Source organism: Pelobates fuscus, chromosome 7 (genome assembly GCF_036172605.1).
Source record: "Pelobates fuscus isolate aPelFus1 chromosome 7, aPelFus1.pri, whole genome shotgun sequence".
Classification (NCBI taxonomy): Eukaryota; Metazoa; Chordata; class Amphibia; order Anura; family Pelobatidae; genus Pelobates; species Pelobates fuscus.
The window spans coordinates 208,379,321-208,394,960 of NC_086323.1; positions in this window are offsets into that span (position 1 = coordinate 208,379,321).

The following is a 15,640-nucleotide window of genomic DNA, read 5'->3' on the forward strand; positions in this document are numbered from 1 at the left end:
TGAATACTGTTTTTTAAAGGGCCCAATCTCCCAGGGCCATAGTCCAGAGGCAACAGGCGGGCAACCAGGCTTCTCCAGTGCACAGTGGTGAGGTTGGTTCCGCCACATTTCTCCCCTTTACCATCTAGACTAACCAGTGCCCTGGTTAGTCCAGCAACCCACCTACAGAACACAATCAGCAGTACAGCCCACCCACAATAAAGAGTTACTACACCTGGGGTAGTGGGTAGCGGGTAGGTTGTCCATGTCCAGTAGCTCCATCTCGGCTCTGGGGGTTACTAGTGCTCCGGATCGGTGGGTTGCTGAGTGGGCAGACACCAGCGGTACTCTGCCCTGCTGCCAGCGCTACCATGGGAGTAGCCTGGTTGGAGCCCAGTTGAGGGAATGTTGTAGTAGGCTCCTCGCTCTGGACCCGGTACTGCTGCTGGAGGGCACGACAGGCTGTCTCCCCGTTGGCCGACCATCCCTAGCCCCTGTGAGGCATGTGCAGAGACCCATCTGCACTGGTGTGGGGCTTATCATCTCCCCTTGGTTGGCTAGGCTGCCGCTGGGAAGAGGGGGTAACCAGTTCCTCTCCCTTACACACTTTCTTTCGCTGGGGAGAGGGAAAGACAAGCTACTCTCCCTGACTCTCTCTCTGCTGGTTGAGGGGGGACCGACTGTCTCCCCTTTCAATATATTGTCCTGCCGCTGGGGAGAGGTGGTCACCGACTCCTCTCTCTGGAAAACTTTCTGCCGCTGGGGAGAGGGGGTAGCAGCTTCCTCTCCCTGACACTCTCACTGCTGGTGAAGGGGGGATCGACTGTCTCCCCTTTCAATATTTTGTCCTGCCGCTGGGGTGCGAGACCGATGGTCTCTGCCCCCTGCAGGACACTCTTCCGCTGGTGAGGAAGGACGGCACCTTCGGCTCCCTGTAACACACACTGCCGTGGGGGAGCAAGGACGGCACCTTCAGCTCCCTGTAACACACACTGTCGCTGGGGAGGAAGGAAGGCACCTTCAGCTCCCTGGGACACACACGGCCGCTGGGGAGGAAGGATGGCAGCTTCATCTTCCTGGGACTCACACTGCCGCTGGGGAGGAAGGACGACACCTTCAGCTCCCTGTAACACACACTGCCGCTGGGGAGGAAGTACGACACGTTTCTCTCCCTGTAACTTGCTCGGCCACTGGGGTCCCTGCCAACTCACGTACCCGACCTGCATGTACTCTTCTACATGTCTTCTCACGAGCTGCACGCACCCATCCGCGAGGTAAACTCTCTGTCAAACTGCTCCTGAGTGTAGCTGGGTGCCATACTTGCTCTTCGACGACTTCGGCACTTCGACTGCATCCGAAGTGCTATATAAAAAGTACCAATCCTTCCCCACAGTATTTAAAGGACCAGAATGAGTGACATACACTCTGGTATGGCTGAATACTGTTTTTAAAGGGCCCAATCTCCCAGGACCATAGTCCAGAGGCAACAGGCGGGCAACCAGGCTTCTCCAGTGCACAGTGGCGAGGTTGGTTCCGCCCCAGTTCGTGGGGTCTGTGGTGGTTATGATGTCTGTGGTGGAACCAGCCTGGACACTGGAGAAGCCTGGTTGCCCGCCTCCTACCTGCTGACTATGGTAAATGACCTGGTAAATTTGTACTTTGAAATAACTGATTTGGGCATGTTGTATTATATTATGCTGCTACTGGCCCTTTAAGAACCATCTGGGGACATACTGTGGAGTTACTGGGTGGCCACCATTTCATGTATCAGAGGCACATGGTGAGAACAATGGATGAAGCACGTGGTGAGAACAATGTATGGTGGCCATTTTAACTCACAGACATTGTTGTGACTTTTCTACACGGTGCCATCTTGTTGGTATTTGGTACACAAAGACATCGTGCAGTAGTTTTAATCTATACCACAGGGGACACATTATACAGTAATTATTTTTTATATAATCTGTATATTGTGGCGAAACCAACCTCGCCACTGGGCCCTGGAGAAGCCTGTTTGCTAGCCTCCTACCTGCTGACTATGGCCCCTGGGTTATTTGGGGCATATTGTACTGTATATTGCTGCTACTGGCCCTTTTAACAGCATCTATGGACATATTGGGACTTTTGGGACTACTGTCCCTTTAAGACTGTGATACATATTCTAGTGTACTGCCTGTAATATTATATGTGTATTAAGTTTAACCTGGGATATGTATGCAGCATTCATCTGATTGTTCGGTAGAATCACTCCATTCAGTATATTGAGTGAAACTACCGAACAACCAGACCACCCAGGAATAAGTGTGCCTCCAATTACAGTTTGCAACAATGTTGCAAACGGGTAATTGGCAATCAGTGTAATGTATTCTTTGTCCTCTGGGTGGCCGCCATTCGGGAAACAAACACGTGGCGGCGGCCATCTTAAACTACCGAACAGCGGTGTTTTGCCGTCGAGTGTCTGGAACTAAAATCGGACACTTGACTAGGCAAACACCGCTGAGACCTCCATACTTCCAGAAATTCGTATGGAAACTACCGAATGACCCGCCGTTCGGTAGAAAGAACCCCATAAACAAGGGAATTCATTCAGACCCTCTCCAGGCTCTATAACACAGGCAATTCGCCTGTTTTCATTCCCTTGTTTGTGACCGACCGCAGGGCCAAAATGCATGGAACTGTTTTCGGATACTTTACCCATGCGGTCGGTCAAATCTTTGGAACCCCATATCTCCCGAACCGTTCATCCGAATTACTTGAATTTTGGATATGTTGTCCCCCTGAATAAGGGCTATCCAGCGATGCTGGATTTAAAGGTGTACCCCCGGGTTTTGGGGTACATCCAGAACTTGGCTGAAAAAGTGTACCGGATAATTGAGTTTAATGTTATCTGAGGGGAGGGGATGTGTGGGCTGAACCATGTATGTGATTGGTTATTTTATGCCTCCCCCTGGGTGTGGCCTGTATGTGGATTAGTGTAATAAAAGCCAGGCTGGATGAGCCAGTCCAGAGTTCCTGTTTTACCCTCAAAGTGATGTGTCGTCTCATTATTGGGGGGAAGGATTTATTGCATGCTGTTCCAGTTGACTGCTAGGAGTACAAGCCTATTCGTATGGTTCCTATTCAATGGTCTACAGCATTCATATGCTTGGGAGAATTTAAAAGGTTTCTCGGATTCGGTGATTGTGGTGTCTGCCAGAGTGCTTGGAGTCCTCAGGAAGCACTAGGAGCATCCATTAACGGAGGTACCAAGTCGGGGTGCCAGGTGATCCGTTACATATATGTTCTGCGGAATCTGCATTAAACTGTATCTTACAAACTACTGAATGGATCTGGGTGAATTTTGGATATGTGGTTCACCCAGATCCCCTGGTTCTGAGGATATACTTTATATGGGGTTATTGCATGTTTTGGGGTCCCTGTGATATGTTTTATAAAACTATTCTTCTGCCTGTGATAATGAGATTACCCATTGTGTTCAGTAATCATATCACAGACAGAGGGGAGGATTTTGTGTGGGAGTGTCTGTGTGTATTGTACGGATTGATTTGTTGTTCTGTAAAACAGTGGCGTCGTTAGAGGGGGCCAGAGGGGGCCATGGCCCCCCCTACATCATGATGTGCCTCCCCTTGGGCCCCCCCCAAATTCCAGCAACTTGCTGGCCATGTGTCTAAATGATATTCCCTCGGACTGTAACAGTGTGTGACAGCCCGGGGGAGGGAATGCAGAAAAGAGCAGCTGGAACAGGGCTGGGGGCTGTCTGTGGCCGGTGGAGCACTGACCGTCTCCCCGGCAAGGCCCCACCCTCAAACGAAGCCCCGCCTCCCACACATAAGCCCCGCCTTCGCCGTTAAGCAGCAGCCCATGCTGCTGCTGGAAAGGATGAAAGATGGCTGCCTGACCCCCAGAAACAGGCTCCAGTGACAGGTAGGCTTAATGTGCTTGTGTGTGTGTGTCTGTCTGTCTGTCTGCTAGTGAGGAAGCTTGTGTGCGTGCATGGATTCAGCAGTGTGGGTATCGACTCCGCAGTGTGTTTGAACTCAGCAGTGTGTGTGTATGGACTCAGCAGTCTGTGTGTGTGTATGGACTCAGCAGTCTGTATGTGTGTATGGACTCAGCAGTCTGTGTGTGTGTGTGTGTGTGTGTGTGTATGGACTCAGCAGTCTGTATGTGTGTGTGTATGGACTCAGCAGTGTGTGTATGGACTCAGCAGTCTGTATGTGTGTGTGTATGGACTCAGCAGTGTGTGTGTATGAATTCAGCAGTCTGTATGTGTGTATGGACTTAGCAGTCTGTGTGTGTGTGTTTGTGTATGGACTCAGCAGTCTGTGTGTGTGTGTGTGTATGGACTCAGCAGTGTGTGTATGGACTCAGCAGTCTGTATGTGTGTATGGACTCAGCAGTCTGTATGTGTGTATGTATGGACTCAGCAATCTGTGTGTGTGTGTGTATGGACTCAGAAGTCTGTATGTGTGTACTCAGCAGTCTGTGTCTGTGTGTGTGTGTGTGTGTGTATGGACTCAGCAGTCTGTATGTGTGTATGGATTAAGCAGTCTGTGTGTGTGTGTATGGACTCAGCAGTCTGTATGTGTGTTTGTATGGACTCAGCAATGTGTGTGTGTGTGTGTATGGACTGTATGAAGGGAAATGTGTTTGTTTTTTAATAATCCTTGGTGGAAAATAATGAATTCTCCACCAGAGATTATTAAAAAAAAAACAACACATTGTGTCGGGGGCGGGGCTTAACATGCAACAGGGGCAGGGTCAAACTGCCATGAGGGCGGTGTTAAATGTGCCCCCCTACTTTTGTCCCTGGCCCACCATGTGCCCCCCCCTAAAAATGAATCCTAGAGATGCCACTGCTGTAAAACCCTGTGGGCTGTACTATGTTTGTGGATTGGTAATAAAAGAGAATGTATGTGCCAGAGACTGTATGGGGTTATTGCATGTTTTGGGGTCCCTGTGATATGTTTTATAAAACTATTCTTCTGCCTGTGATAATGAGATTACCCATTGTGTTCAGTAATCATATCACAGACAGAGGGGAGGATTTTGTGTGGGAGTGTCTGTGTGTATTGTACGGATTGATTTGTTGTTCTGTAAAACAGTGGCGTCGTTAGGGGGGGCCAGAGGGGGCCATGGCCCCCCCTACATCATGATGTGCCTCCCCTTGGGCCCCCCCCAAATTCCAGCAACTTGCTGGCCATGTGTCTAAATGATATTCCCTCGGACTGTAACAGTGTGTGACAGCCCGGGGGAGGGAATGCAGAAAAGAGCAGCTGGAACAGGGCTGGGGGCTGTCTGTGGCCGGTGGAGCACTGACCGTCTCCCCGGCAAGGCCCCACCCTCAAACGAAGCCCCGCCTCCCACACATAAGCCCCGCCTTCGCCGTTAAGCAGCAGCCCATGCTGCTGCTGGAAAGGATGAAAGATGGCTGCCTGACCCCCAGAAACAGGCTCCAGTGACAGGTAGGCTTAATGTGCTTGTGTGTGTGTGTCTGTCTGTCTGTCTGCTAGTGAGGAAGCTTGTGTGCGTGCATGGATTCAGCAGTGTGGGTATCGACTCCGCAGTGTGTTTGAACTCAGCAGTGTGTGTGTATGGACTCAGCAGTCTGTATGTGTGTATGGACTCAGCAGTCTGTGTGTGTGTGTGTGTGTGTGTGTGTATGGACTCAGCAGTCTGTATGTGTGTATGGACTTAGCAGTCTGTGTGTGTGTGTTTGTGTATGGACTCAGCAGTCTCTGTGTGTGTGTGTGTATGGACTCAGCAGTGTGTGTATGGACTCAGCAGTCTGTATGTGTGTATGGACTCAGCAGTCTGTATGTGTGGACTCAGCAATCTGTGTGTGTGTGTGTGTGTGTGTGTGTGTATGGACTCAGCAGTCTGTATGTGTGTATGGATTAAGCAGTCTGTGTGTGTGTGTATGGACTCAGCAGTCTGTATGTGTGTTTGTATGGACTCAGCAATGTGTGTGTATGGACTGTATGAAGGGAAATGTGTTTATTTTCCACCAAGGATTATTAAAAAACAATGAATTCTCCACCAGAGATTATTAAAAAAAAAACAACACATTGTGTCGGGGGCGGGGCTTAACATGCAACAGGGGCAGGGTCAAACTGCCATGAGGGCGGTGTTAAATGTGCCCCCCTACTTTTGTCCCTGGCCCACCATGTCCCCCCCCCTAAAAATGAATCCTAGAGATGCCACTGCTGTAAAACCCTGTGGGCTGTACTATGTTTGTGGATTGGTAATAAAATAGACTGTATGTGCCAGTACATTGAGATTCTGCTTGACCCTCAAAACGAAGTGTCGTCTCGTTATTGGGGGAATTGGATTGTATGCTGACTGCAAGGAGTGTAAACCTTTCGTATGGTATTTCCTGTTCGGCTGTTTCCAGGTTCGTGTAGTTTGCAGTTCGGGAGATTGGTGCTTACAGTAGCTGCCTGTGTATCTGGAAAGCGGGATATCGCCTAAACGTTTTTTATCCTCTTGTGGGCGAAATGGTCCGTTACAATGTCAGGTGGAGTGATTGGAGCCCTCGGAAAGCACTAGGAGCATCCATCAGCGGAAGGTACCCAGTCGGGGTGCCAGCGGTTCCGTTACATTATCGTTTTAGATTTAGACACATAATACCACATTAAATATTGGAGGATAAAGTGTTCTGTGCATATAACCGGCGATTAAATAAATAGTGGAAATGTAAACCCTTAAAGCAGCTACCACTTAAGTGAAAATCTCTCTAATCCACCAATATACAGTTGCAAGAAAAAGTATGTGAACCCTTTGGAATTATATGGATTTCTGCACAAATTGGTCATAAAATGTTGTTACAAATGGCTATTTGTAACTGGCCCTTTAAATGGAAAATTGCCCTGCTTCCCTGGATTGTGGAGAAGCCTATTTGCCAGCCTCATTCCTCATGACTATGGCCCCTGGAAGATTGTGCCCCTGAAAACTTATGGACTTTTATTGGGTGTGTATGGCCCTTTAAGAACCGTCTGGGGACATATTGTGACTTTGCTGAACAATGCCCCTTTAAGACTATGTCCCCAGACCTGTAAAATAACTTGCCCCTGGCTTTCTCCCAATTGGTTCAGTAAATAGGGCTTATTGAACCAAGTACCACACAGGCGGACCACCCAGAAGTTAAAGTGTGCAGGCAATTTACCTCCCAGGCTGTGAGGTTCCTGCAGGTTAATTGCCGACCGCTGGGTGGCCGCCATTCGACAGCCGAACACGTGGCGGCGGCCATTTTAGTTTATTCGAACGCGGTCAGCGGTGTATGCTAAAGATTCTGTGGAACTAAAATCGGATGCGCAAATACACAAACACCGCTGACCCTTACCTTCTCCCATACGGAACTTGCAGCTCCAGAGACTAAGTCCCGTTCGAAGATGGGACTTAGTCGTTTTTTCGCCATGAAATTGACCGACCGCACAGCCCAAATCTATGGAACTGTTTTGGGCAGGAAAATGTGCTTGTGGTCGGTCATAAAGGACTTCCGTGTAACTTTTGATCCACTGCAGGGATTTGTGTGATTTTTGGAAGGGTTTATGTTTGATGTATGCTGAGTCTAAATATGTATGGAGATTGAATGTATGGTTTTAAAGTTACAGTGTATGTGTGAAAACTGTATTTTTACTGTATGTAACTATGTAATAATTATGTTAACTGCTTATCTGAGGGGAGGGGATGTGTGGGTTGTACTGTTATTTGATTGGTTATTTTATGCCTCCCCCTGGGTGTGTCCTGTATGTGCACAACCGTAATAAAAACCAGGCTGGGTGTTCCAGCACCTCAGACCTCTTCTGACCCTCTAACTTGCAGCCTTGACTCATGTTTGTAGGGGACAGCTATAATCACTACAGGGATTGCTATGCTCTTCATACTCCCTTAGCTACTGAGCTCTTGTAAGAGCTCTTGTTCCTGATCCTGCTTCGCTCAACAGAAGGAAGGGGTTCACCTACTGGAACCTGGAGCCTGGTCGTAGGTCCAGGGCGCAGAGCAGACGGCGACATACCAGCCCAGCAGCGGTGGTTCGTGGAGTCTGCAGTTCTTATGGTGTCTATGCAGTAGTTATGGTGTCTACGGTGCTGATGGTCCTTTGGTGAGCGCTAGGAGCATCTTTTCTACGGTCCAACTTCCTTCGGTCCAAATGCTTAAAATACTCTAAGTTAACAAGTCACGAAACAGTCAAATTCAATGTTATTGTATATTGTTACCAGGGTTCACAGTCTAGCTCAGGCCTGTCCAACCTGCGGCCCCCCAGATGTTGCTGAACTACAACTCCCATGATTCTTTCAATGAAACAGAAGGGAATCATGGGAGTTGTAGTTCAGCAACATCTGGGGGGCCGCAGGTTGGACAGCCCTGGTCTAGCTAGACACCTGTTTGCCTTAGAGTGATATCTATTTGCAAAGAATTATGATTTCTTATATCCTTTAAGTTTATATTCATACGTTAATAGCACGTAAGAAAATTGTAACTCCACTACATCTTTCCCCAATGGAGAGTTCAAAGCTCCAACCACACTTAGCACTAATTAAGAGATGCATAAATATCGTCATGAGACGACTATAACATAATGTGATTTACAAATTATTTCCTTTCTGTAATATATGTAAAATCTAGGGATATCTGATACAACCGTACGCGACAACTGTTAATACTAACCTCCACGACTTCTCACAGCTCCCCTTCCTGAACCGGGACTATACTTCCAGATCCCCACATCACACAAAGCTCCATAACTCTCATTTCTTCCCTTAATCCGGAATGCCTCAAAAAAATTCCACTCGACCACTAGAGCTCCCATCTGTACCAAATGGTTGCAAAGTATGTCTCAACTAAATCGATGTCACTTGTTGGAATTATAGTAACTTATACCTTTTAATATTAGGCTCGCACATCAATAGTACGTAAGAAAATTAAGCTATATAACTTCCTTCCCCAGCAGAGAGTCAAACGCCTCTATCCCACTCCGCTCTGGTCACGAGTCGCACAGGTATTGACATGAGATGAATATAATTCCATGATACATACAAACTATTACTTTTCAGTGAAGTCTGTTAGGTCAAGGGTTTTCTATTAAACCAGTACGAGACAACTAGTACTTTTATCCCTCATGACATATTTCAGCTTCCTCTCCTGAACTGAGATTGTACCCCCGGTTCTCCACACCACACAAAGCTCCATAACTCTCACTTCTTCCCTTACTCCGGAATACACCGGAAAAAAATCCACAAAACAGTTAGTGCTCTCATATGTATCAATTAATTGCAAACTACACCAACACCATCTACAACTTGCTCAAAACTCTTTCATACGGCCCAAAAGTTATCTCTCAAAAACCACGACCTAATGATTACACACTAGACCTCAGTACCCTGAAAGGCGTCCAGATTTCTAACAAACCTCACCAGACAAAGAGGAAAATTGTATATATTTAATACTTCTCCAATACAATATATTAAACTATTGGATTGTAACTTGGGTCTTCAGCCTAAGCGCAAGTTCACGACCCCAATATCTTTAGGGTCTATCTCCTGCGTCAAGATAGAACCAAATTTTCCTTAGGGAAAAATTCTCGCTGTCCTTTATATCCCACACTCTTCCCTCCTCCCTTGTCCCTTCTCCTTCCTACACCCTACCTCCCTTTGCCCTAACATTAACCGCACTCCTACCTCTTAACTTCCCTTGGACACTAGGTTTTCTGGAAACCTCATTTAGCGAGTAGTCTAGACTTCTCTAGACCTCAATACAGAAGACGCAGCCCCTATACTCTGAGGGGGCACTCTTTCCTACTAGTTATTAAATGTGTTTCAAAATTTTAGAAACCGTTTAACCCCTTAAGGACACATGATATGTGTGACACGTCATGAATCCCTTTTATTCCAAAAGTTTGGTCCTTAAGGGGTTAATACTGTTACTCAATACAAATGTTGTTTTGTTGTATCACTTATCTACTATAAGCAATAATTGTGTTCTAATACTACAATATTTATACTTTGATTATTTAAGTTGTATTACAGGCACTGGAAGACCAAGCACTCATTCCTTATTTATAACATCCCTATAGTAAGAACCTCTCATAATCGACACACAAAAATTACTCTAACTCAGATAATCTTAAACAATCCTTCAATGGGAGAGGCTTAGACCCAACATCTGTCTTTTGACTAGATAATATTCCCCTCCTTCTACCAGACACCCCCAAATCCTTCACTCTGATATTCTTACCCACCCAGCGATTTTACACTTAAGGTAATTTCGTTACAATACACTCACAAAGGTGATTATGACTACCATTCATATCCACACACAAAACGCAAGGGGATTGAATTCTCCAGAAAAAAAGATCTATCGCTCTTACTGACTTCAAAAGATTCAAAAGATACAAAGCACACATAGTATATATACAAGAAACTCACTTTAGGAAAAATTCCTCTCCCAAACTCCGTAATAAAGACTACCCACTAGGATACTTTAGCCATTTCTCGGAAGCAAAGTCCAGAGGGGTAGCAATTCTTATAGGACAACATTTACAATTCACATTCCAGGAGCAATTGGTAGACGACTCTGGGAGATTTGTATTTGTTAAAGGCAAAATAGGCAACACCCAAGTCACCCTAGCAAACATCTACCTACCAAATAAGAAACAAAACCTTACCCTCCAAAAAATTCTACGTAAACTCTCCGTATTTCGAGAAGGAATCCTCATAGCAGGAGGAGACCTGAACATAGCATTAGATGAAACGCTGGACACTACTTCTAGATCTAGGGACTACCAATCTCAATCACGATCTCTAATTAAAAGATCCTTATATGAAGCTCAACTCTATGTTAGTTGGAGAACCATCCATCCCACGAAAAAAGACTACTCCTTCTACTCCTCGCCTGCAGGTACCTGCTCTCGAATTGACACTATTTTCTTACAACATAGATATCTCTCACTAATAAAAGAGGCCAGCTATGGCCCGATCACATGGTCAGATCATGCCCCCATGTCACTGACCCTTTCCCTACCAACCACTTCCACCCCATTCTCTCAATGGAAACTCAATGATCTAATTCTGAATGACAAAGCAACCTTGAACAAGATACGAGAATCGGCATCAAACTATTTTTGGGAAAATACGGGCCCTGACACTACCCCTATCATGACATGAGAGGCTCATAAAGCAGTGATTCGAGGGGAACTAATTAAATCAGCAGCTACACTAAAGAAAGAAAGGGAAAAAAAGATAGAGCAACTTACCAGAGATATTACTAACCTAGAAAGCAGACATAAAACTACCCTTTCTTTAGATGAATACAAAATACTCTCCAGCAAACGGACTGAAATAGCGTCCATCTTACAGCTCCATGCCAAGAAAAAAAAACTATCCTTAACGAAAAACACATACTACACTCAGGGAGGCAAAGCAGGCAAACTTCTAGCAAAATCTATACAACTAGAAAGACAATCTTCTTTCATCTCTGAAATCAAGAAAAGTGATGGAACCTTAACGTGCCATATGCCAGATATATTGACCTCTTTTCACAAATTTTACTCCCAACTTTATAACCTCACCAATAACAAACCCACATCTGAAGAGATACTGGAATTTCTTAGGCCCAGAGTTAAACGCACTATCCCTGCCAACGAAATAACATTCTTAGAGAGTCCAATAACAATAGAAGAATTCCTTACCACGGTCAAATCTCTACCCCTAGGTAAAAGCCCAGGCCCTGATGGCCACACAGGGAAATACTACAAGGAACTGTCTTCCATACTGGCACAACCTTTCGTCAAGGCATATAGCATGAGTCAACTCTCTTCCCATATCCCAGGCTCAGCTCTTGAAGCAATCATCTCCATTACCCCTAAACTGGCTGAAAGACACAACTATATGCGGGAACTACAGGCCTATCTCACTTATCAATATCGATTTGAAAATACTGACCAAGATAATGGCCACCAGACTTAAACCATTCATGCCGGCACTAATACCTCCGGACCAAGCAGGCTTTGTACTTGGAAGGGAATCCAAAAATAATACCACGAAAATCATGAATATTATTCATTGGGCCCAATTACACAAGACCCAAAGTGCCCTCCTAGCCATTGATGCTGAAAAGGCTTTCGACAGAGTCAACTGGACATTATTGAAACACGTCCTTAACTTTCTTAATTTCGGTCCTAGATGGTTGGAATGGATAGATATGATTTATTCGAAACCTATGGCGAAACTGAGAAACTGAGAATTTATTTCAAATGGCACGAGACAAGGCTGCCCTCTATCACCACTCTTATTCATTCTGGTGTTAGAACCCTTCCTCCAGGGCATCCGTGATAACAAATTGATAAAGGGAATGCAGATCAAAAAACAAAATTACAAAATTACAGCATTTGCAGACGTTTCACCATATCAGACCCACACAAGACCATTCCCAACATTATTACTGAAATGCAATTATACGGAAAAATCTCATTTTTTCAGGCCAACCTCACGAAATGCGAATTGATGCCAATCTTTTTGACAGATGCCCTGAGTAAACTGGTCAAATCCAAATTTGCATTTCAATGGACCAACACCTCTATTAAATATCTAGGAATACACATCCCGAAAAAATTAGATTCTACTTACTCAATAAATTTCCCACCTCTGATTGATTCCATCACCAAAGACCTAATTAGATGGCACAAACCGTGTTTTGGGCTGTTATGCTGAGTAAATATTATCAAAATGAACATTCTCCCTCGTATCCTCTACCTACTTCAGACAATTCCACTAAAAATTCAGTCTAAATTTTTCTCTACTATCAAGTCTTTGTTTTTGAAATTTGTGTGGGCTCACAACCCTCCTCGTCTGGCCTACCAAACACTAATAAGAAAACGAGAACAAGGCGGATTAAATCTTCCAGACATAGACAATTATTATAGAGGGACTCATTTACAAAGGCTATACGAATGGACGAAAACACCCAGCACACCCCAATGGGTTGAGCTTGAAAACAGTTTCACAGATATTCCGCTCCATATACTCCCTTGGATTCATATTGATAACCACCTTATGGGAAAATTCAACAAACATCCAACAATCTCAGCCTCACTACACATATGGCTCAAGATGAGGACACAAACGAAGATCCCACCTTATCCATCACCCATATACCCTTTAACTCTTAACCCCTACTTACACGAGGGAACCACGGGGAAACAATTTAGCCTTCAGTACAAAGGCTCATTTCTGAAACTATGTGATGCTACACAAGAGGATAAACTAAAATCCCTGCAAGAACTCACCGGCTCTGATAAACATTCTGGGGTCCAAATCTTTTTCTATGACCAAATGAAACACTTTATCAACACTAGATCACTCTTACCGAAGGGAAACAGGCCTCTTACTGAGTTTGAGCTTCTTTGCACCATACACCCACCAAAGATTAAAACCCTCTCAACCATGCACTCCATACTCAGGGAAGCACACTCACAGAATTTGCCTACCTTCACCCTAAAATGGACAGATGAATTACAAACCACCTTAACTAAAAATCAGTGGAAAAAAGCCTTTATTTCCATCCATAAATCTTCCATCTCAACACACGCACAAGAATGCAACTACAAAAGGTTAACCCGTTGGCACAACACACCTGCTAAACTACACAAATACTATCATACCTCACCTGATTTGTGTTGGAGATGCGACACTCTAAATGCACATCATGCCCACATTTGGTGGCAATGCCCAATGATACACAAATTCTGGAAGAGGATCCACACGATCATTCAGCTGATATACCAAAAATCCTTTGCATGTATCCCGGAACATTATATTTTTCTCCTCCCACCACAAGAACTTACAAAGTTGCAATACACCCTGTTCTGTCACCTTGCAATGGCAGCCTCGCAACTAATCCCAAAATATTGGAAACAACCTCAATCTCCTTCAATTCGAGAGTGGGTGCTGAGGGTTGAGGAGATCAAACTGATGGAAGAAATCACATCAGCTAAACTAGGGAGACTCATTAAATTTCGATCAATCTGGAATCCATGGAATACATATAATAGCTATAAAGTTTCTCTTGCCAAATAGAAAAATTTACTTGAGAAAAATATTTCAAACGAAATCATGAACAGCAGCCATATATCCTGGTCTATACCGACTTGAATGCCTTTGACTCTCTCTTCCTTTGTCCCACATTCCCCCCTATTTCTTTCTTTCATCTCCTTCCCCTGAAAAGAGAACACAAAATAAATAAATATAGGAATATATGATCAAACAAACTAATAACTAAATAAAGATTTTGACAAACTTAACATGTAAACTGATAAACAATTACTTAAGTAATTGAATAAATAAATCAATAAATTGAAATAAACAGAGTGACATGACATAAGTCAACACCTTCTACAACTACCTTCTCGAAACACTATTACAATGCTACATTATTCTCCCCATTCGCGAATTCATTCATATTCATATCCCGTACCTTTGGTAAACACTTCAAACAGAGACTTGGTCTTCCAACCCTCGGAAGGGAATTCCTCTTCCTCTTTTATCTACATATGGAATATACCGAGTTTAACCCCTTAAGGAACAAACTTCTGGAATAAAAGGGAATCATGACGTGTCCTTAAGGGGTTAAACAGGACACAATGTAAATGTTAAAAATGTATTGTACTCTTTCAACCATCTTTAGTTCTGATACTGTTTTATTTTAATTATGATAATATATCCAAAGTTTAATCAAGATACAACTGACTGAAAATTGAAGATACCACAAACTCGGATGATCACAGACTACACTAAGATCATTGTGATGTCTCCTGCGCTACTACTATTAATATTATTGATTGATGACTTGTAATATCTTGAGTTTGTTTATAATGACTAAACACCAACCTGTTAACTCGCTATACCAAACTGTATTTTTTCTTTGTATAAACTACAAAACAATAAAAAGATAAATTAAAAAAAAAAAGAAAAATGTGATCTGATTATGATCTAAGTCACAACAATAGACAATCACAGTCTGCTTAAACTAATAACACACAAAGAATGAAATGTTGCCATGTTTTTATTGAACACACCATGTAAACATTCACAGTGCAGGTGGACAAAGTATGTGAACCCTTGGATTTAATAACTGGTTGAACCTCCTTTGGCAGCAATGACTTCAACCAAACGTTTCCTGTAGTTGCAGATCAGACGTGCACAACGGTCAAGAGTAATTCTTGACCATTCCTATTTACAGAACTGTTTCAGTTCAGCAATATTCTTGGGATGTCTGGTGTGAATCGCTTTCTTGAGGTCATGCCACAGCATCTCAATCGGGTTGAGGTCAGGACTCTGACTGGGCCACTTCAGAAGGCATATTTTCTTCTGTTTAAGTCATTCTGTTGTTGATTTACTTCTATGCTTTGGGTCATTGTCCTGCTGCAACATCCATCTCCTGTTGAGCTTCAGCTGGTTGACAGATGGCCTTAAGTTCTCCTGCAAAATGTCTTGATATATTTGGGAATTCATTTTTCCTTTGATGATGGCAATCTGTCCAGGCCCTGACGCAGTAAAGCAGCCCCAAACCATGATGCCCCCACCACCATACTTCACAGTTGGGATAAGGTTTTGATGTTGGTGTGCTGTGCCTCTTTTTCGCCACACATAGTGTTGTGTGTTTC